Below are 22585 nucleotides of genomic sequence, written 5' to 3'. Positions count from 1 at the left end.
ATTTTATTTTATATCATTTTTTGGGACTAACCTATTAACCTAGTGCTAGGTGCCAGTTGTTGTTTTTCCTTGTTTTTTTCATTACAGAAAATCAATACCAAATGGAACGAAACTTTTTAATGATTTTTCTTGGACTACAAGACACCCTGGAAGCTTTGGGAGGAGGCCAGAAGGGCCACGAGGCGACGACAAGATCAGGGGCATGCCCTAGGAGGGGTGCCCCAAGCTTGTGTGGCCCCTGTGGATCCTCTAGCCCTCATTCTTCTTCTAAAAATACCCAAATATTCCCCGTAGACCAGAGGGCACACCAAAAATAATTTTCCGTTGTTGCAAGTTTTTGTGTTCATGAAATCCCATCTGGAGGCCTTTTTCGGTACTCTGTCGGAGGGTGCTTCGACCATGGAGGGCTTCTACATCAACCTTGTTGCCCTTCCAATGATGTGTGAGTTGTTTACCACAGACCTGCGGGTCCATAGCTAGTAGCTAGATGGCTTCTTCTCTCCCTTTGATCTTCAATACAATGTTCCCCTTGATGTTCTTGGAGATCTATTTGATGTAATCTTCTTTTGCGGTGCGTTTGTTGAGATCCGATGAATTGTGGGTTTATGATCAGATTATCTATGAATATTATTTGAGTCCTCACTAAACTCTTTTATGCATGATTAAGATAGCTTGGTATTTCTCTCCGATCTATTGATTTGGTTTGGCCAACTAGATTGATTTTTCTTGCAGTGGGAGAGGTGCTTTGTAATGGGTTCAATCTTGCGGCGCTTATTCCCAGTGACAGAAAGGGATATGACACGTATTTGTATTGTTGCCATTAATGATAAAAAGACTGGGTTTGTCATATTAATTGGATCTATCCCTCTACATCATGTCATCTTACTTAAGGCGTTACTCCGTTCTTGTTAACTTAATACACTAGATCCATGCTGAATAGCGGTCAATGTGTGGAGTAATAGTAGTAGATGCAGGCAGGAGTCGGTCTACTTGTCACGGACGTGATGCGTTGATGTACATTGTGCAACTTTATTCTTGTAGACTCATGTTGGGCCTCTAAGCGCAGAGTTTTGTAGGACAGTAGCACTTCTCCCTCAAGTGGATGACCTAAGATTTATGAATCCATGGGAGGCGTAGGATGAACATGGTCTCTCTCAAAGGACTCTGCAACCAAATAACAAAGAGTCTCTTGTGTACTGATACGTCTCCAACGTATCTATAATTTTTTATTGTTCGATGTTATTATATTATCAATCCTGGATGTTTTATAATCATCTTATATCATTTTTTGGTACTAACCTATTGACATAGTGCCAAGTGCCAGTTGTTGTTTTTTTGCATGTTTTTTACATCATAGAAAATCAATACCATATGGATTACAAATGCAATGAAACTTTATGGAGATTTTTTATGGACCAGAAGACACCTAATGGGCCAAGGCTGCGCCTGGGGGGTGCTCCGAGGAGAGCACAACCCACCAGGGTGCGCCAGGAGGCCCAGGTGCGCCCTGGTGGGTTGTGCCCATCTCGGGTGCCCCCGGACCGCCTGTTTGCTCTATAGATACCCCAATATTTCATAAACCCTACGGGAGTCGACGAAAATCAATTCCAGCCGCCTCAGAGTCTAGAACAACCAGATCCAATCTAGACACCATCACAGATGGGGTTCACCACCTCCATTGGTGCCTCTCCGATGATGCATGAGTAGTTCTTTGTAGACCTTCGAGTCCGTAGTTAGTAGCTAGATGGCTTCCTCTCTCTAGTTTGCTTCTCAAGACAATGGTCTCTTGGAGATCCATATGATGTAACTCTTTTTGTGGTGTGTTTGTTGGGATCGGATGAACTTTGAGTTTATGATCAGATCTATCTTTTTATATCCATGAAAGTATTTGAGTTTCTTTGATCTCTTTTATGCATGATTGCTTATAGCCTCGTATTTCTTCTCCAACATTTGGGTTTTGTTTGGCTAACTTGATCTATTTATCTTGCAATGGGAAGAGGTTCTTTGTAGTGGGTTCGATCTTATGGTGCTTGATCCTAGTGACAGAAGGGGAACCGACATGTATGTATCGTTGCTACTAAGGATAAAACGATGGGGTCTATCTCTACATAGATAGATCTTGTCTACATCATGTCACCGTTCTTATTGCATTACTCTGTTTCTCCATGAGCTTAATACACTAGATGCATGATGGAGAGTGATTGATGTGTGGAGTAATAGTAGTAGATGTAGGCAGGAGTCGGTCTACTAATCTTGGACGTGATGCCTATGTAATGATCATTGCCTGGATATCGTCATGATTATTTGAAAATCTATCAAGTGCCCAATAGTAATTTGTTTACCCACCATTTGCTATTTTTCTCGAGAGAAGCCACTAGTGAAACCTACGGCCCCCGGGTCTCTTTCTCATATTATTTGCCTTTCTGATCTATTTTCCTTTTCTTTTATTTTCAGATCTACTAAACCAAAAATACAAAAATACCTTGCTGCAATTTATTTTATTTGGCATTCGATCTATCAATATTTACAACTCTCTCATGTCCGTTTTCCCATCTTGGGGTGCCGCTACAACAAGCGATTGGATACTTTGGATCTAAAGATGGTTTCTTTTCCAGAGAATTTAGGGAAGCGTAAAGAGCCTAACAGGTTTGAGAAAACCCTAACAAAATTTGCCAAAACTACGACGGAGATGACAAAACTTAGTTCTTTGCTTTATGCCTAGCTAAGGGCATAAAACTATAGCGCTTGTTGGGAGGCAACCCAATGAATTAAATTTATTGTTGCTTTTTGCTTCCTGTTTTTGAGTGTTAGCACAATTATGCTACTGCTATGATTGTTTTTTAATGTTTTAACTTTCTTTGTGCCGAGTAAAGCCTTTAGGGTCTTCTTGGTTGATAGTTGGTTGATCTTGCATAAAAACAAAAACTTTTACGCTCCCAAAAATAATTCTATTTTTTAACCAAAGAGCTATAAAATGACCATTCCTTTTGCAGTAGATCAATATACAAATTACTCAGGTCGTCCTAATTTTTCCGAATTTTTGGAGTTACAAAAGTATTCAAAATAGTCAGATTGCTACAGACTGTTCTGTTTTGACAGATTCTGTTTTCTTTGCGTTGTGTGCTTATTTTGATGGCTCTATTGTTTTCTTTGATGACTTTTTGCAATAGAAAAGTAGGAATACAGTAGATATAATGCAAAAACAAAATATTAATTGGTTTTATATAGTACTTATAATAGTGATTTGCTTTCTTTTACTAACGGATCTCATGAAGGTTTTGTTGAGTTTTGTGTGATTGAAGTTTTCAAGTTTTGAGTTATCTTACGATGGATGACGGAATAAGGAGTAAGAATAGCCTAAGCTTGGGGATGTCCCGGCATCCCAAGCTATTATCCAAAAGAGAGCAAGCAACTGAGCTTGGGGATGCCCCCGAGTGGCATCTCCTCTTTCTTCTAACGACCATCAGTATTTTACTCGAAGCTATATTTTTATTCGTCACATACTATGCATTTTGCTTGGAGCGTCTTGTATGATATGAGTCTTTGCTTGTTTTATTTTATGTTTTAAGTCTTGATTCCTTACTGGACACACCTATTTGAGAGATCCAAAATTATGTCATGATTTGTTAGAATCGCTCTCTATGCTTCACTTAAATTTTTATGAGCTATGGACTTGCTCTAGTGCTTCACTTATACCTTTTTGAGCACGGTGTGCTTTAGTATTTGGGAACAAATGCTCTCTTGCTTCACTTATATTTATTTGAGAGTTAGTAAATTTCCAAGAAATTTTCTCATGCTTCCCTTAAATTAATTTGAGAGAAAGAAAAAATACGCTCATGGTCTTCACTTATATTTGTTTGAGATTATCAAAAGCAACATATGAAAATTAGTTCCAAAGTGATACATATCCAAGAAGGATATAATAAAAACTTTCATGAAGATCATTGGAAAAAATAAACTTGATTCTTAGTAATAGTTTTGAGATATGATGATGTGATATGTGAGTTATTTTGATGAGTAATTATGCTTTAGTAAGAATATTGTGTTAAGGTTTGTGATTCCCTATGCAAGCACGAAAGTCAATAATTATGCAATGAAATTATATCCTACTTATGGTGCATTATTCGGTGTTAATTATGCTTAATGCTCACTTTTGAGATTATTCGTTTCTTAGTTGGTCGCTTCTCAATCTTTTGCTAGCCTTCATTTTGCACTAAGTATGATCTCTACTTGTGCATCCAAAAACCTTTAAACCAGTTTTGCCACATGAGTCCACTATATCCACCTATATGTGGTATTCTTTTTCTGTTCTAAGCAAATTTGTATGTGCCATCTCTAATTTTCAAAATAAACTTCTCTTTTGTGTGTTCGTTTCGCTCGCGAAGCGGTGTGGGGTGGCTAATATTTTCCATGCTAGATGTGTTATTCTCACGATGAGTGTTTATTAACGTGTCATTGCACGAGAGTAAGGCAAAGGTATTATCCCAGTCCCGAAATGAAAAATGAATTTACTTTAGGTTGTCAAATAATAAATTCCTTGGAAAGTGTTGGTATGGAGGGCAGCCGTGGATGCGACTAGCCATGGAAAGTGAAAGTATGGTTGAAAAAGGAGTAAGCTTTATTTTCTGTTTGGGAACCACCTATGATATATCTAGCATGGAAAGTGTTGGGAACTCTAAGTCCTTTTCGTTGGTGGGAAGGATACACCACCCAAAATGTTTTTATCTCTAAGTTTTTCGCTTTGAGCTCTGGCACCTCTACAAATCCCTACTTCCCTCTGTGAAGGGCCTTTCTTTTACTTTATGCAATTTTTATTTTTAATTTGAGTCTCCATCTTCTCTTATGAAAGCACCAACTAGGAGGCACTCTGATCGTACTTGAGCATTGGGTGTAGTTAATATGCGAGTGTGTTTCATGAATGGATTAATGATTGAGCATGATGGGCTAGGGATAACTTATTTTAGCATTGATATTTCGAAGACATGGTTACTTGTTGATACGCTTGAGTATTTAAGTTATCATGTCAAAACTAGACTATTGCTTTGAACAATATAAAAGTCCAAATGTCCATGCTATAAAGAAAAGAATATGATATGACATGTTAGGCAGCATTCCACATAAAAAATTCTGTTTTTATCACTTACCTACTCGAGGACGAGTAGGAGTTAAGCTTGGGCATGCTGATATGTCTCCAACGTATCTATAATTTTATATTTTTCCATGCTGTTATATTATCAATCTTGGATGTTTTATAATCATTTTATAGTCATTTTATATCATTTTTTGGTACTAACCTATTGACATAGTGCCAAGTGCTAGTTGTTATTCTTTTGCATGTTTTTTACATCACAGAAAATCAATACCATATGGATTCCAAATGCAACGAAACTTTACGGAGATTTTTTATGGACCAGAAGACACCTAATGGGCCAAGGTTGCGCCTGGGGGGTGCTCCGAAGAGAGCACAACTTACCAGGGCGCGCCAGGAGGCCTAGGCATGCCCTGGTGGGTTGTGCCCATCTCGAGTGCCCCCTGGACCGCCTCTTTGCTCTATAAATGCCCCAATATTCCAGAAACCCTAGGGGAGTTGATGAAAAATCAATTCCAGCCGCAACAGAGTCCAGAACCACCAGATCCAATCTAGACACCATCACGGATGGGGTTCATCACCTCCATTGGTGCCTCTTAGATGATGCGTGAGTAGTTCTTTCTAGACCTTCAGGGTTCGTAGTTAGTAGCTAGATTGCTTCCTCTCTCTAGTTTGATTCTCAATACAAAGGTCTCTTGGAGATCCATATGATGTAACTCTTTTTGCGGTGTGTTGGTAGGGATCGAATGAACTTTGAGTTTATGATCAGATCTATCTTTTTATATCCATAGAAGTATTTGAGTTTCTTTGATCTCTTTTATGCATGATTGCTTATAGCCTCATATATCTTTTCCAATATTTGGGTTTTGTTTGGCCAACTTGATCTATTTATCTTGCAATGGGAAGACGTGCTTTGTAGTGGGTTCGATCTTACGGTGCTTGATCCCAGTGACAGAAGGGGAACCGACACGTATGTATCATTGCTACTAAGGATAAAACGACGGGGTCAATCTCTACATAGATAGATCTTCTCTACATCATGTCATCGTTCTTATTGCATTACTCCGTTTCTCCTTGAACTTAAAACACTAGATGCGTGCTGGATAGTGGTCGATGTGTGGAGTAATAGTAGTAGATGCAAGCAGGAGTCGGTCTACTAATCTTGGACGTGATGCATATGTAATGATCATTGCCTGGATATCATCATGATTATTTGAATTTCTATCAATTGCCCAACAGAAATATGTTTACCCACCGTTTGCTATTTTTCTCGAGAGAAGCCACTAGTGAAACCTACGGCCCCCGGATCTCTTTCTCATATTATTTGCCTTTGCGATCTATTTTCCTTTGCTTTTATTTTCAGATCTACTAAACCAAAAATACCTTGCTACAATTTATTTTATTTGGCGTCCGATCTATCAATATTTAAAACTCTCTCGCGTCCGTTTGCCCATCTTGGGGTGCCGCTACCCAAAAGGGATTGACAACCCCTTTTATACGTCGGGTTGCGAGTAGTTGTTATTTGTGTGCTCGTGTTGTTTATGTTGTGTTGCGTGGTTCTCCTACTGGTTCGATAACCTTGGTTTCATATCTAACGGAAATACCTACCTCAGCTATGCTGCATCATCCTTTCCTCTTTTGGGAAATACCAACGTAGCTTCAAGCGACATCATGTCCCCAACACACCAAATACAATGGTAAATTGTATAGGTGTACTAGTTCGGCGAAGAGATGGTGATACAAGTGTAATCACTACAAAAAAAGACACTTCCGCGATGATACGTGTTTGTCACAGTAGGTCACATTTTCTGGCATGCATGTACATCCATGATGATTTTCTGACAGAATCAAGATAGTCATACTTGTGCTGTCGTAGAAGTGTTCCATGACATTACCAAAATTATCATCACAGAAGTGTCCACTTCCATGACAATAAATGGCGCATCATGGAAGTGCTTTCGTCAAGGGTGACCGACACGTGGCATCCACCATAAAGGGTGGCCGTTAAGCTATCGGGTCCGGTTTTGGATCCGATAACCCGTTAACAGCCCAGACCAATGAGGATTTTCCACATATAACATTCTCATTGGCCGGAGGAAACATGTGTTGGCTCACCGTTGGGACAGATGTCATCCACTCATTGGACAGGAAGCGCCTATGATAAGTTGACACGTGGCACGGCCCAATAGTGGCCCATTCCGGTGAAAAAGGCCGGCCCAGTAAAAATTAGCAGGACGGCCCATATAAAGCCTAGTTGTGTTAGGTCCATTTAAGCCCACGGCCCATATGAGATGTGCCAATTCGGCCCGTCAATGGCACGTTAAAGATTTGACACCATTGCAGCCCATCGTCAGTTCGAGCCTGTTAACAACCCGCCATATATTTGGGCTCAATATCGGCCCGATGTGATTTCGGCCTGTTAATGGCCCATTCAAGGGATGGGCCAATTTTCAGGATGTACATCTTTCGGCCTTTTAGCGACACATTTAAGTGTTGGGCCAATTTCTGGCCCGGTGTGTCTTTCACCCTGTTGACCGCCTATAACATCCCAAATTTTCAATTTGGAATGTTATACATTAGGTCATCTTTGCATATCATAATTTATTGCATTTTGGATTGATCCTAGAAATTCTACGCAACTCAAGGACCTACAGAGAGAGTTGGGAATTTCATTATTTTCATATTTGAGTTTTTCTCGAATTTTGAAAAAAGGATCATTGATTTTAATTATTTTATCTTCAAATATTTATTTATAAAAATAAAAGAGAGAGGATAAAATGACTTCCTCAAAATAAATAAATATTGGAGATTTAATGTTAAAATCAAATAAGAGTTTTATTCAGAGTTTTATCGCTATTTTATTTGAATTAGGGAAAATATGCGTTTTTCAAAATTGCATTAGAGTCCCAAATAAATGTTCACCTCATCCGGTATATTTTTAGAGGACGGGGAAAATTTATTTCAGGATTTTTGGAGTCTGTTTAATATTTCTTTTATTCGTTTTCTGCGCGGAATATTTTTTTAAAAGTCAACCGACCTTGGGCCGTATCCGCCTGGGACTCCGCCCGGTGTCGGGGAAAGCTGATCCACGAACACCTATGGGGCCGGCGGACCGGGCCCCTTTCGGTTCGGCGAGGGGCGGAGGTCGCACGAAGAGCAGATCGAGGCGAGGCACACGAGCAGTTTACCCAGCTTCGGAGCTCTCCGGAGAAATAACACTCCTACTGCTGCTTGTCTGGTTGCATTATCTGGTGTTCTTGCTCTCGAGCGAGAGAGTGTGATGTTTTCTGGGCTACGAATGAATCGAAGCAAACTGTCCGAACCTCCTCTACGTTGCGCATGGGCCTCCTTTTATATGCTAAAGGGGTCACCGACAGGTGGCAACGCAGAGGAGGGTAAAAACGTAAAAAGCGAGGTAGTTGATACAATTGCTTGTACAGTGCACCCTACCTAACCCTGACGGCAGGGGACAAGGGCATTAAATGCCCGTCTGAGTCGCCCGAACAGTGCAGAAAAGGACTGTTAGGGGCGCCACCGTTCGCCACGATGGCGATCTTGTCAGCTTCACATGCCACTGTGCACCGCTGGCTGCACAGCCTCCCGCCACGCACGCCCGGAGAGGCCCCCAGAGTGACACGTTGGTGGATGCACTGGAGCGTGGGCGCAGAGTGGCCGCCTGCCGCGGCAAGCGCCTTGCCGCTGTTGTTATCTCGCCGGGTCCAGAAGCTCGTCGCTCGCCGGGCCTCGGTGTACCTTGTTTAGTCTTCCCGGCAAGCTCCTCTTGCCGGGGCCTTGTTGCCTTGCCGGAGCGCGTGGCGCGTCGCGGCAAGTTCCTTGGAGCGCCTTGGTTGGCCTTCCCGGCAAGCTCCTCTTGCCGGAGTCTTGTCTCCTTAGCTTAAATACTTTGTTCTTGGATGGCTCCAAGGGAACCTTGGGGGATCTTGGCGTTCGCCCGGCAAGCCTTTGCCGCGGGGTGCTGCAACTGCCCGTGCACAAGTTCAGGGTACTAGGGTACCCCTATTCTAGTACACCGACAGGAGCCCCCGGGCCTGGGCCAGACACGGTGCCGAGCGCTGTTGGGCCAGGCCCAAGACAGGGCACGGGCACACGCGGGCTGGGCCACGCCAAATCTTGCTCTGTATCCACCGCGCTCTCCCATAACGGCACGCGTTGAATGCGACATCGTGGGAGAGATCGTGGGTGGTTGTTTATTTGGAAGGCCGAAACGTCCGCCCCGTCCCTCTTTATAAGCAGAGGAAACAGAGGCAGTTCGTTCCCCCTCGCTGGTTGCTGCTACTCCTTCTTCACAAACTCCGCCGCTCCCCCCTTTTTCTCGTAGCCGAGAGAGCAGCGCTCCCCCCCATTGCCACCAGCATCACCACGCTGTCGACCTTCCCCACCACCTCCGCCATGGCCTCGAAAGCCGACAAGGGAAAGGGCGTGAAGTCGGCCGAGGCGCAGCGGCTCGCGGCGCTGCGGAAGGAGCGGGCGATCTTCACCCCCCAGCTCGGCGTGCGGGAGCTGAGGGAGTACTTCTACCTCTTTTGGGCGACGGAGACGCGTGCGCATCCGTGCACGAGGGTACTCCCGGCCGCTGCCTCGGAGTTGGCTCCAAATGGGTACCCGTTCTTCCCGCTATTCTTCTATTGCGGGCTCTGCCCACCCTTCTCGGAGTTCTTCTGTGATATTATGAACACATATGGCTTCTGCCTCCTTGACTTCACCCCCAACGCTGTCCTGACCATGGCAGTTTTCGCACACTTGTGCGAAAACTTTGTCGGAGTCCACCCTAGTGTAGCCCTTTTCCGCCACTACTTCATACCTCGGGTAGAGAGAGGAGAGCCGCTTGCCGGAGGGATTGCTTGGATCTCGAGAGTCGGCAAGAAGGAGGCGTACTTGGAGGGTGAGCTCCGCAGCAAGTGGGAGGAGTGGAGAGCGGAGTGGTGCTGGATCCTCGAGGAGAATCTGCAGCCCTTCACCGCTGTGCGCCAAACTCCAATAGTGCGCGGAAATGACTGGAGCAACGTGGCCCCGGAAGACGAGAGGCTGAAGATCGCCATCACTAGGATTCTTCACCTCAGGCTTGCCGGGCTCACCGTAGGTGCTGTCGGGGCAGATTTCCTCCGCCGCCGCATTGCCCCCCTGCAGGAGAGGGGGAGGCCCGCCTGGGAATTCAAGAATTCGGCGGACATCATGAGGCTGCGACCGGGCCTCAACTAGAACTTTACCGTCTTGGAGTTGGACGCAATGCTCTTGGAATTATTCAAACGCGACCCCCAGCACCCATTCACACTGCCGAGGGGCGTAGTTTCTTTGTGAAATAACTCTTCGCTTGACCGGATCCGCGCCATGATGCCGTTGTGCGATTCACACGACATCGTCCCAACTTGGCAAGAGCCTGCGGATGACGTTGTGCGAGCGTTCTTCGACACCTTGGAGGAAGTGCCGGTCCGCGCTGACGAGCAGAAGAGCCTCACCCGTGACACCACCGACGAGGAGCTGCAGCTCATCGCTACTAGGGCGGAAGAGGCTGCGGCCGGAGCTGCTGCGGGTGTGTTTGGGTTTACTATGGAGGAGGCGGAGGCTGCAGAGGCGACAAACCTTGCCGAACGCGCGGAGTTCATGGGCGAGGAGGAGCCTGCCGGTTCCGAAGCCGAGCCGAGCGAGGCCGGCGAGGAGGAGGCTGAGCCTTCAGAGAACTTGCCGCAGGTGGAGCCCCCGGCCCCGCCAAGGAGGCGCCTTCACAGGGCTGGGGACGCAGCGGGGCGGCAGCCGGCTCCACAGCCACCGAGCCGCGCGACGCGCTCTACCGCGGCAAGCAATGTTGCCGCGGGAGCGCCTCACGCAACAACGGCAACTAGAGCGGGATCTTCCCGGGCCACTGCCACTGCCCCCGCCAAGCGGGCAAGGGATCCTACTCCTCCACCTCACCGCACCGGAGGAGGGCCGGACTTCAATCTTTCCGCGCTCAGCTCCGACGAGGAGGAAGAAGAGTGAGTTTCTTTGGTGCTCTTATAATCCTTCAATCTTGCTGTTTATATCTTGTATCTGACTTGCTCCAATCTGGACTCCTTTCTTTTCAGAACACTGGCCCAGAGAGCGGCGAAGAGGGCCAAGGCCGCGGTGATCGTCATCGAGGATGACCCCATCGTGTCAGCAGGAGGTGGGCCCGAGACCACCTTGACGGACCCGGAAATCACCCCTCAGAGCAGCCCCCAGCGCAGCCCCCAGCGTAAGTTCATAGTTTAGCCTTCTGCTGCCGGGCGTGCTTGAGTGCTTTTTCCTTTGTTGATATCTTGCTTGTTGACTTGTGCAGGAGCAGAGCAGCCTCATCAGGAGCGCCCGGAGGCCGGTCCCGAAGTGCCACCTGCTTCGACTGCGCCGCCAAGGGAGGAGTCCCCGGCAAGGGAGCACTCTCCGGAAAGGGGGGACTCTCTGGCAAGGGACGGCACTGCTGATCCTGCGGCGGCCGAGGCCGCAACTGAAGATCTTGGCGCAGGTAATCCACTTGCCCAGAAACTTTCCCTTGGGTTCTGCTTCTTTCGTTTTTCCTTTCTTGGATCTTTGATTGATTTTCCTCCCTTCTTCGTTCTTCAGAACCATCTTCGGCTGAGCCAATGGAGACAGAGGGCGCCGACGAGGAAGGTGCCGGTGCTGATGAGACCGCCGGCGAGGAGGCCGTCGGGGCTGCTGCTGCGGAAGCCGGCGAGGGGTCAGGCGGTCGCACTGACGACCCTGAGGCTGTAGGAGCGCCGGGCGCTGCGCCAACCGCCAAACCCTTTGCCGCTTCTGCGGAGCCGGGCTCCGAGGAGCCCCAGCCCGGCGCCTACTTGAAGGCCGGTGACAATATCTTCATCAAGCTACCCTGGGCGTCGAGCTCCAGGGCGCCGGTCGAGGGGGAGACTTTTGACGGGGAGGTGCTCGCCTCTGCTGGACTGTCATTGGTTGACGTGCCCGGCAGCAGCAACGGCGAGCCTGAAGAGGAGCAGCTGCTGCGGAAGCTGCTGTCACTCTACCGCACCCGGCAAGCCAAGATGGTTTCCCGGGAAGCGCTTGTCGCGAAGGCGGGAGTTGACATGGAAAAGCGCGCGGAGGAGCTCCGGGGCCAAAATCAAGAAGCTCTCCGGTCCCTGGCGCAGGAGCGGGAGCGAGTCGACGAGGAGCGCACGGCCTTTCTTCTCAAGAGGGCCGAGGCTGAGGAGGAACAAAGGCTGGCTGCCGAGAAGCAGTCCGCGCGGGAAGGTGAACTAGTGCAGCGGAAGGCCAACCTCGACAGCTACGAGGAAGAGCTCGCCGAGCGTGAGCGAGCACTTGGCGGGGCGCTCAAGGAGGCAAAGGACGCCGCGGCAACTGCAGAGGCCGCCAAGAAAGAGCTAGAGGAGAAGGTGGCGCAGTTGGAGGCCGATATTGGGAAGAGCGGCGAGGAGCTTGCCGCGCTCAAGCGTGAGCGCGAGAAGGATGCTGCCGCCCACGGTGAGCTGCAAGGCCTTCTCGCTGAGAGGGGCAAGGAGCTCAGTGCCGCCAAGGATTCCAAAGCAGACCTGGAGCTGAAGCTGGCCACGCTGACGCAGACGCTGGAGGCCGCCAAGGAGCGGGAGAAGACCTTGTCGGAGAAGGTCAAGGCCGACGTGGCGCTGCTGGAGAGCATTGCAGTTACCCAGAACTCGTTCAGAGACACTGTGGAGCACTGGACCGAGGGTCTGGTGAACATTGCCGCAGTCATCAACGAGGAGCTAGCGCAGCTGGGGATGGAGGACTTTGGGTATCCTTTCGACGAGAGTCTTCAACCCAGCGCCAAGCTCAGCCTATTCTTCAAGGGCGTGGCAACGGCACTCCAGCGGCTCCGGGAGAGGATCCCGAAGCAGCTGGCCGACGAGTCGTGCAAAATCTGCGCTGGGGTTCTCCAGAAGGTGCTGATGAAGGTGGCCTTCCGCAACCCAGGCCTCAGCTTCACCAACGTCCTCAGGTCCTTGCCGCCTGACGCCGATCTGGATGCACTCAAGGCCCTTGTCGCACCCATTGTGGACAAGGTGAGCGAGATCAAGAGAGTCGAGGGCGGACGCGTAGATTAGGCCGCCCATTCCTTCTTTTCCCTTGTCGCTGCTGATCATGTTATGAAAACAGTCTGTTAGAGCTGCGACAAGTTATCTTTGTAATATAACTTTATTTCTGTCTATCAATTGCTATGTTATTTACTTTACTAGATTCCTTCCTTTGTATGTTATTACCCTACACTTCTAGGGAACTTGTCGGCGCAGGCGCCCGAGCCGCGAGCGCTGAGTGCGGAACTTCAGCAGCCTGCTGGCGGCGCGGCTTCCGACAAGAAACCTTGTCGCGACTAGATGCAGCACGCTTAAGCTGTTGAGCGGACTCGAAACAAAGTAAGGGCGCAACTAGCCACCAGTTGGTTCCTCCGCGCACAGGTTTTCCATGCAAAGCAGGGTCGTTCGAGGAAGATAACTCAAAAATTTAAAAAGTGATTGCTCAAACTTTGGCAACTTAGCTTTTCTGTCATTTGCTTCCCGGTAAGGCAAGTCTTCGCTTGAACGACGCCTGTCCCATACCACAATCTTCTCCTTCCCCCCCGGCAAACTTGTGTGTGAGAGAACCTTCTTTTCCTTTAAAAGAAAAAGAAAGAAGAGAAAATAATAATATGGAGCTCTTCGGCTCGTTACTGCTTACCGGATGTAGGTGCTGCACAAAGTGTCAGATAATCGCATGCAAGAAAGGAACTAACGCATGAAATGGACAAGCTGTGCGGAGCACATGGGGTTTTACTTATGCACGGGATCTGCGCCTGGCTTTGTACAAAGGATTACACGCAACAGCGGCAAGACTTGTACAAAAGGTGGTTGCCGGAACGGGTTCCGGCAACCGCGCCTTATGGGAAAAACATACGAAGATGTTCTATGTTCCAGGAGTTGCTCACCGGAATGCCATCTTCGGTCTCAAGGCGGACAGCGCCAGGCCTTGTGGCTCGTCTCACCCGATAAGGGCCTTCCCACTTCGGCGTCAACTTGTTGGAATTCTTGGCGGACTGAACGCGCCGAAGAACAAGGTCGCCCTCCTCGAAGCTTCTGGCTTTAACTTTGCGGCTATGATAGCGGCGCAAAGCTTGCTGGTATCGAGCAGCTCGTACAGCAGCCTGAAGACGATCTTCCTCAAGGAGCAGCGCGTCGTCTTGCCGCAGCTGTTCTTGCTCAAGCTCATCATAAGCGAGCACTCGAGGTGATCCATATACGAGTTCCGTGGGGAGAACTGCCTCTGCTCCATAGACTAGAGCGAAAGGTGTCTGGCCAGTGGCTCGATTTTGCGTCGTTCTGATCGACCTAAGAACCACCGACAGCTCCTCGATCAAGTTTCTTCCGCACCTGTGCAGCCTGTCGAAAGTTCTGGTCTTGAGCTCGCGCAGCACTTCAGCATTTTCCCTCTCTGCTTGACCGTTGCTTCTTGGATGAGCAACAGAAGCGAAGCAGACCTTGGCGCCAAGGTCTTGGACGTACTGCATGAAGGTGCGGCTCGTGAATTGCGTGCCGTTGTCGGTGATGATCCTGTTAGGGATCCCGAAACGGCAAACAATCAACCTGAAGAATATGACTGCTGACTGTGCTGTCACCTTCCTCACTGGCTGCACTTCCGGCCACTTTGTGAACTTGTCGATTGCGACGTACAAGTACTCAAAGCCCCCGACAGCTCGGGGGAAGGGGCCGAGGATATCGAGCCCCCAGACCGAAAATGACCAGGATAAAGGGATTGTCTGGAGAGCTTGAGCTGGCTGGTGTATCTGTTTGGAGTGGAACTGGCACGCTTCACACTCGGTTACTTGTGCAGTTGCATCCTGGAGGGCTGTCGGCCAAAAGAAACCTTGCCGGAAAGCTTTGCCGGCAAGTGCTCTTGCGCCAATGTGGTGGCCACATATGCCTCCATGTATCTTCGCCAACAGCTTTTGTCCATCTTCCCGGCGAATACACTTCAATTTCACACCATTGAGTCTTCTTCTGTACAGTATGCTATCGACAAACTGGTACATACTTGACTGCTGGGCTACTCTTTCCGCTTCTTCTTGTTCTTCGGGAAGTTCTCCTGTCTGAAGGAAGTGGACAATCTGCTGTGCCCATGCTGGAGCTTGTGGCTCGACAACAAGGACTAAAGGCGCATCTGCTGCTGCGGGAACATCCGCTTCCACGGCAAGGACTTGTGGTCCTGTCGGAGCTTGATGTTCCCCGGCAAGCTTGCCGGAGCAAAACTTGTCGGGGGCATCTGCTTCAACGGAACAAACCATAAGGCTTGCCGGAGCAGACTGCCCCTCAGCTTCCTTGGTGTTGATCTTGGGGACTTTCTTGGCAGCGGCTTCGGGGAGCTCTGCTGGAAAGCAGTCACCAGAAACCAACTTCCTCTTCTTGCTTTGTCCAGTTGATGGTGTTACGGATGGTTGAGTCAACTTAAGCACAAAGATCCCTGGTTCCACAGGTAACTTTAGTGCGGCGCACTTTGACAGGCCGTCAGCAATATCATTCTGAGCTCTTGGGATATGCTCCATTTGTAGGCCGTCAAAGTGCTCTTCTAGCTTCCTCACTTCATCGACATACGCTTCCATCAACGGACTCTGGTAGTTCTTGTTCACTTGTCGGACGACAAGCTGTGAGTCACCCCTGACAATGAGCTTCTTAATCCCAAGGTCTGCTGCGATTCTGAGACCGGCAAGTAATCCTTCATACTCTGCAGTATTGTTGGTTGCTTGCTCTTTGGGAAAGTGCATCTGGACTACGTACTTGAGGTGCTCGACAGTGGGTGCGACAAGCAGCACGCCTGCACCGGCGCCTTGCAGCGAGAAGGCACCATCAAAGTACATCAGCCACTCTTTGCTTGGCTCTTTGACGTGGATGCTCGTTTCTGAAATTTCTTCATCTGGGGTTGGCGTCCACTCTGCTATGAACTCTGCCAATGCTCTGCTTTGGATAGTTGAAGTGCTCTCAAACTTGAGGCCAAAGCTTGACAGTTCCAGCGCCCACTCGACAATCCTGCCCGTTGCTTCTGGATTTTGTAGTATCCTCTTCAGCGGAAAGCGAGTGATGACTGTGATCTCATGTGCTTGGAAGTAATGGCGCAGCTTTCTCGAGGCCATGAGGAGGCCGAAAAGCAACTTCTGCACACCAGAGTACCTTGATCTAGCCCCCTGCAGAAGAGAACTGACAAAGTAAACTGGGCGCTGCACCATTCTCCTTGGCATCTTATCATGTTCCTGCGCAAACCCATGTTTGTCGGGACCAGAGCTTGTCGACGAAGCCCATTGCTTGTCGCTGGATGGATCTGCCGTGGTTGCTGGCTCATTATCCGCCTCCCTCTCCGCCACTAACGCAGCACTAACCACTTGATTGGTTGCCGCTATATACAGCAGCAACTTCTCTTGCGGCTTAGGTGCGACAAGCGTTGGAGTGGAGGACAGGTATCTGTTCAAGTCCTGCAGCGCAGCCTCCGCTTCTGGAGTCCATTTCATTGGACCTGCCTTTTTCAAAATTTCGAAAAATGGCAGGGCGCGCTCGGCAGATCTAGAGATAAACCTGCTGAGAGCAGCTACGCAACCGGCAAGCCTTCATACATCCTTGACGCGCTTTGGTGCTTCGATCTGCTCGATGGCTTTGATCTTGTCGGGATGGGCTTCAATTCCCCGCTGAGACACAAAGAACCCGAGAAGCTTGCCGGAAGGGACTCCAAACACGCACTTCTCGGGGTTAAGCTTGAGGTTGATCTTGCGCAGATTTGCAAATGTCTCGTCTAAATCTTGAATCAAGGTTGCTTTGTTCTTGCTCTTGACCACTATGTCATCCATGTAAGCTTCCACATTTCTGTGCATTTGCGGCTCAAAATCATGGTGGACTACCCTTGCGAATGTTGAACCAGCATTCTTCAAACCGAAAGGCATCCGTACGAAGCGGTATGTGCCACACGGGGTGATAAATGCGGTTTTCTCTTCATCTTCTTCTGCCATGAAGATCTGATGGTATCCTGAGTATGCATCAAGAAATGAAAGCAAATCACATCCGGCTGTGGAGTCAACAATCTGGTCAATACGCGGCAAGGGAAATGGGTCTTTGGGACAAGCTTTATTAACATCAGTGAAGTCAATACAAAGTCTCCATTTCCCGTTAGCCTTGCGCACAACAACAGGATTGGCCAACCATGTGGGATGGAGTACTCCTCTGACAAGGCCTGCTGCTTCCAGCTTCTTAATTTCTTCTATGATGAATTCTTGGCGCTCTACTGTCTGCTTCCTGACTCTCTGCTTGACGGGCCGCGCATGAGGACAGACAGCAAGGTGGTTCTCAATTACTTTCCTGGGAACACCGGGGATATCAGACGGTTGCCACGCAAACACGTCGACATTCGCCCGCAGGAAAGCAACGAGCGCGCTTTCCTATTTGGGGTCAAGAGTGGCGCTGATGGTGAAGGTACCACCAACGCCATCCTCCTTGGCGGACACCTTCTTGGTCTCAGGTGGAGCTGCCATTGCCTTCTTTCGCTTGCCGGTGGAGCTCGACGGTGCGTCCTCAACGGTAGCGCAGCACTCCGAAGAGGTGCACTTGCCGGAGTGGGCATCAGAGCTCTTGCCGGACTTGGTCTTCTTCTTCCCCCCGAGAGCTTCAGTGGCAAGTGTCCTCCGTTCTGCTGCGGCTGCGGCTTCCCGGTAGATCTTGTCGGTACAGATAAGAGCATCCTTCTTGTCGCCAGGGACAGAGATGACACTTATTGGGCCTGGCATTTTCAGTATGTTGTACGCATAGTGAGAGGCTGCCATGAACTTGGCGAGTGCCGGTCGGCCAAGGATTCCATTGTAAGGCAATGGGAAGTCGGCAACGTCAAACGTGACCCTCTCGGTCCTGAAGTTCAGCTCGCTGCCAAATGTTACCGGCAACGTGATCGTTCCCTTTGGCTTGCTCCTTCCCGGGTTGATTCCTTGAAATGTGCCGGTTTCTTCGAGCTCGCTGTCAGGGATCTGGAGCTTCTGGAGCACCGCGGAGGAGATCAGGTTCAAGCCGGCCCCGCCGTTAACTAGCATCTTAGTGACCTTGAGGTTGCAGATTGTTGGTGAAACCAACATCGGCAAGCACCCGACCGCAGTTATGCGATCCGGGTGGTCCTCAATATCAAAGATGATAGGTGTGCCGGACCATTTCAGAGGCTTGCGTAACTCGACGGGTGGTTCTGCTGCATTAACTTCCCGCACCCACTGCTTGAGCTGGCGGTGCGAGGCATGCAGAGAAGCACCACCATCAACGCACAGGACCTCTGTGGCTTTCTGGAACTCCTGCTCATCAGTCTCCTCATCATCCATATCTTCATCATTGCCGTCATCTTCATCCTTGTCGCGGCCGCGAGGAGGTCTGTCTCCTTGCCGCTGCTTGGCCTTGCCGCGGCGTCCTCCTCGGCCGGGACGTTTCTTGCCGGATCCACCAGCTCCATCCTGGGCCTTCTCTTTGTCGCGCCGCTCGTATTCAGCTTTTTGTTGCTCAACAAGCTGCTCGACTCTCTTACAGTTCTGAAGATCATGGCCCTTGGTGCGGTGGATCTTGCAATATTGCTTGTTGGGGCCGTCCTGCTTGTCGGCGACTGCTGCCTTCGCGGCAACCTCCTTACCGGAGTCACCAGCTTTGGCTTCCTTGGCGCCGCCACCGTTGCCGGACTGCTCAACAACTAGAACTTCTTTGCCTTTCCTCCTTCTGTTGTTCCGCCGCCGGTTTTTCCTTGTCGGGGCAGCATCTTCACTGTCAGATCCCCCCACTCCTATATTTTCTCCGGGGAGTCTCCTCCCTTCCTCAGCACGCGCACACTTGTCGGCCAGTGCATATAACTCACTGACGTCCCTGATCTTGCACATCGCCATTTCCTCCCGCATCCTGCGGTTCCGCACGTTCTGATGGAACGCGCTGATCACCGCGGTAGGGTGGACGTCTGGGATGTTGTGCTGCACACTACTGAATCTCTGAATGTACTTGTGCAGGGGCTCTCCTTCCTTCTGGGCGAGCAGATGAAGATCACTCTCCTGGCCATGAGGCTTGTGTCCGCCTGTAAAGGCGCCGACAAACTGATGGCACAGATCAGTCCAAGAGGATATGGAGTTGTCCGGCAAGTGCATGAGCCAGGATCTGACATTGGGCTTGAGCACCAGCGGGAAGTAGTTGGCAAGGATCTTGTCATCTCGTCCCCCGGCAGCTTGCACCGCAATGGTGTAGATGCTGAGGAACTCTGACGGATGCATCTTGCCGTCGTACTTCTCCGGTACGTCTGGCTTGAAGTTCTTTGTACTGGGCCACTGGACTTGCCGCAACTCACGAGTGAACGCAGGACAACCTACCGCGTACGGCAGATCGCCTGGTTCCCCTGGCGCATGCATGTCAACAGAGGGCCCAGCGCGCTTGTCGGATTGACGTCGCGCTTCTCTTCGGCGCTCGATGCGGGTTCGAGCGTCTTCTTGTTGTCGATCATGAAGAACTTGGCGCTGATCGCGACGAGCTCGTGGATCCGACGATGCAGTGGAGTCGCTGTCGAGGTGGATCCGGCGAGTCGGCGATCTTGGCCTTCGGGGCGGTGATTGCATGGTAGTTGCACCTCCGCCCGTTTCGTCGCCACCGGCTCGCGTCCGGCGGCCCTGCCGCGGCGGCGACGCGCTCGGCCGCCGTGGAGTGTCGCCGTTGGCATAGCCGATGAGACTCTGAATGGTGGCCCTCCATTCGTCGATCTTGTCCGACGTCGGAGGGTAATCTAGGAGAAGTTGAGCTCGCGCCAAATCTTCTGCTGGAGTGGTGGGTGGCAGTGGCGGACGACGCGAGGAGCGGGACGTGCTCGAACTTCTAACTATGTTAGAAGGAGCAGTATCCCGTCCAGGCGACCGTGCTCCGCTCGTGCCAGCACGCTGGCGTGCATGCTGGTCTTGAGCGCCCCGAGATCCACCAGCTTGGTCTTGGGCTATCATGCGTATGGCACTGCTAGTGCCATGACGCTGTTGATCTTGCGCCTCCGGAGAGTGGCGTGGAACATGTACAGTCACTGAGGTTTGTGCAGCCTTGTTCTTGGACCTGGCGGCATCATGAGCTTCCTCGTCGACGTCCTTTCTTCCGCCGGCGTCCATCCCACCACTCGTTTGCTCCAACGGTGGTGGAAGTGACGTGGATGGAGCGGCTGCCGCCGAAGTCTTCTTCTTCGGTGGCATGTTGATGAAGGGAATAAAGATCTAGCTCGTGTGAACGCCGGATCTGGTTCACACAATCTCAACACCCCCTACCTGGCGCGCCAAAGATGTCGGGGAAAACTGATCCACGAACACCTATGGGGCCGGCGGACCGGGCCCCTTTCGGTTTGGCGAGGGGCGGAGGTCGCACAAAGAGCAGATCGAGGCGAGGCACACGAGTAGTTTACCCAGCTTCGGAGCTCTTCGGAGAGATAACACTCCTACTGCTGCTTGTCTGGTTGTATTATCTGGTGTTCTTGCTCTTGAGCGAGAGAGTGTGATGTTTTCTGGGCTACGAATGAATCGAAGCAAACTGTCTGAACCTCCTCTACGTTGCGCATGGGCCTCCTTTTATATGCTAAAGGGGTCACCGACAGGTGGCAACGCAGAGGAGGGTAAAAACGTAAAAAGCGAGGTAGTTGATACAGTTGCTTGTACAGTGCACCCTACCTAACCCTGACGGCAGGGGACAAGGGCATTAAATGCCCGTCTGAGTCGCCCGAACAGTGCAGAAAAGGACCGTTAGGGGCGCCACCGTTCACCACGATGGCGATCTTGTCAGCTTCGCATGCCACTGCGTACCGCTGGCTGCACAGCCTCCCGCCACGCACGCCCGGAGAGGCCCCCAGAGTGACACGTTGGTGGATGCGCTGGAGCGTGGGCGCAGAGTGGCCGCCTGCCGCGGCAAGAGCCTTGCCGCTGTTGTTATCTTGCCGGGTCCAGAAGCTCGTCGCTCGCCGGGCCTCGGTGTCCCTTGTTTAGTCTTCCCGGCAAGCTCCTCTTGCCGGGGCCTTGTTGCCTTGCCGGAGCGCGTGGCGCGTCGCGGCAAGTTCCTTGGAGCGCCTTGGTTGGCCTTCCCGGCAAGCTCCTCTTGCCGGGGTCTTGTCTCCTTAGCTTAAATACTTTGTTCTTGGATGGCTCCAAGGGAACCTTGGGGGATCTTGGCGTTCGCCCGGCAAGCCTTTGCCATGGGGTGCTGCAACTGCCCGTGCACAAGTTCGGGGTACTAGGGTACCCCTATTCTAGTACACGGACACCCGGGGGGGGGGGGGGCTTTATAAGCTGCCGAGCCGAGGACGCAACCCACCAAGCCGCCCTGCCCTAGTGCCGCCGCCGCTAGGAGCCGCCGCCGCCGCCGTGGTTTTTGTTAGAAAACCGTCGGGTTTTTTTCGAAACCCTAGATCTGTTTTTTCAGATCTGGTTCGGTTTTTTCCCGATTTAGTTATATAGCGGACGTTCGTCTGTATGTTCATTTTAACGAATGGTTTTCGCCCGTTAGCCGCAGATAGCGAATGCTCGTTCGTTGGTCTGTTCGTTAGTTTTTCTTTTTCTCGGATTTTTTCGCGATTATTTTCGATCATGATTTCTGATCCGATTTTCGTTTTAGTACAACTTTTCGCTCGTTTATCGGAATCAGGCGATTCAAGCGCCTAGAATTTCATCTCGAGGCCCTGTTTCTTTTTAATCAACTTAAAAAAGTTGTTGCTACTATAAAATTTGACTTTAGTCCATATTAGTAAACGAAGCTTGTTTCTTTCACAGTTTGAGTTTCATTGCTTCGTTTGATTTGATTCTTTTTGCAAACCAGAGTTCTTACGTTGAACTTTCTGGTTAGATCTTCTTAATTGAGTTTTACTCGTGCATCTTTGCTTGATTTCTTATTGTATGCTTGTTTGATTGCGATAGAGTACCCGGAGTGCGAAGCAGGGTACTACGAGTCTCTAGGTTTCACGGATCATCAGCAAGGCAAGAAACACTTTGATCATACCTCTTTACTACCCAGTTTTATTGCATTAGATCAATCCTCAAACACTTGCATGGTTAGGATCTGAATAAATTGTGGGTTGGGAAGTAGATGAGGTAGTACCTATTCACCTGTTTGTTATCAAACCCTGGGAGTTACTTCTACGATGCTTATATTGCTATGCTATGCTCGTAGACGTGGTTTGGGTTTGAGTGTATTCATGATAGAAGTGAGTTGTTAATTAATGGTTAACTTAAGGTGCCAACTTTAATACACATCTGGATGGATTGAGGCACCTGGGAAATCCAGTGATTGCCTGTATTTTTTTGGAAATCCCGGGGTACCGTGTGATTCTCCTATGGGCTGCCACCCAGGCTCAAAGGGATCATAAGATTATTCATGCTAGAAACTTCTGTGTGCAGCCACATGCCATTATGGGCTCTGGCATAGTTGAGTAAGTTGTGGGAAACCTTTCAATGATGGGCTAGCAGATGTAGGGGATTGTAGGTGTACAGGCCTATCTATC

Source organism: Triticum aestivum, chromosome 3A (assembly GCF_018294505.1).
Source record: "Triticum aestivum cultivar Chinese Spring chromosome 3A, IWGSC CS RefSeq v2.1, whole genome shotgun sequence".
Lineage (NCBI taxonomy): Eukaryota > Viridiplantae > Streptophyta > Magnoliopsida > Poales > Poaceae > Triticum > Triticum aestivum.
This window is presented reverse-complemented; position numbering follows the sequence as displayed.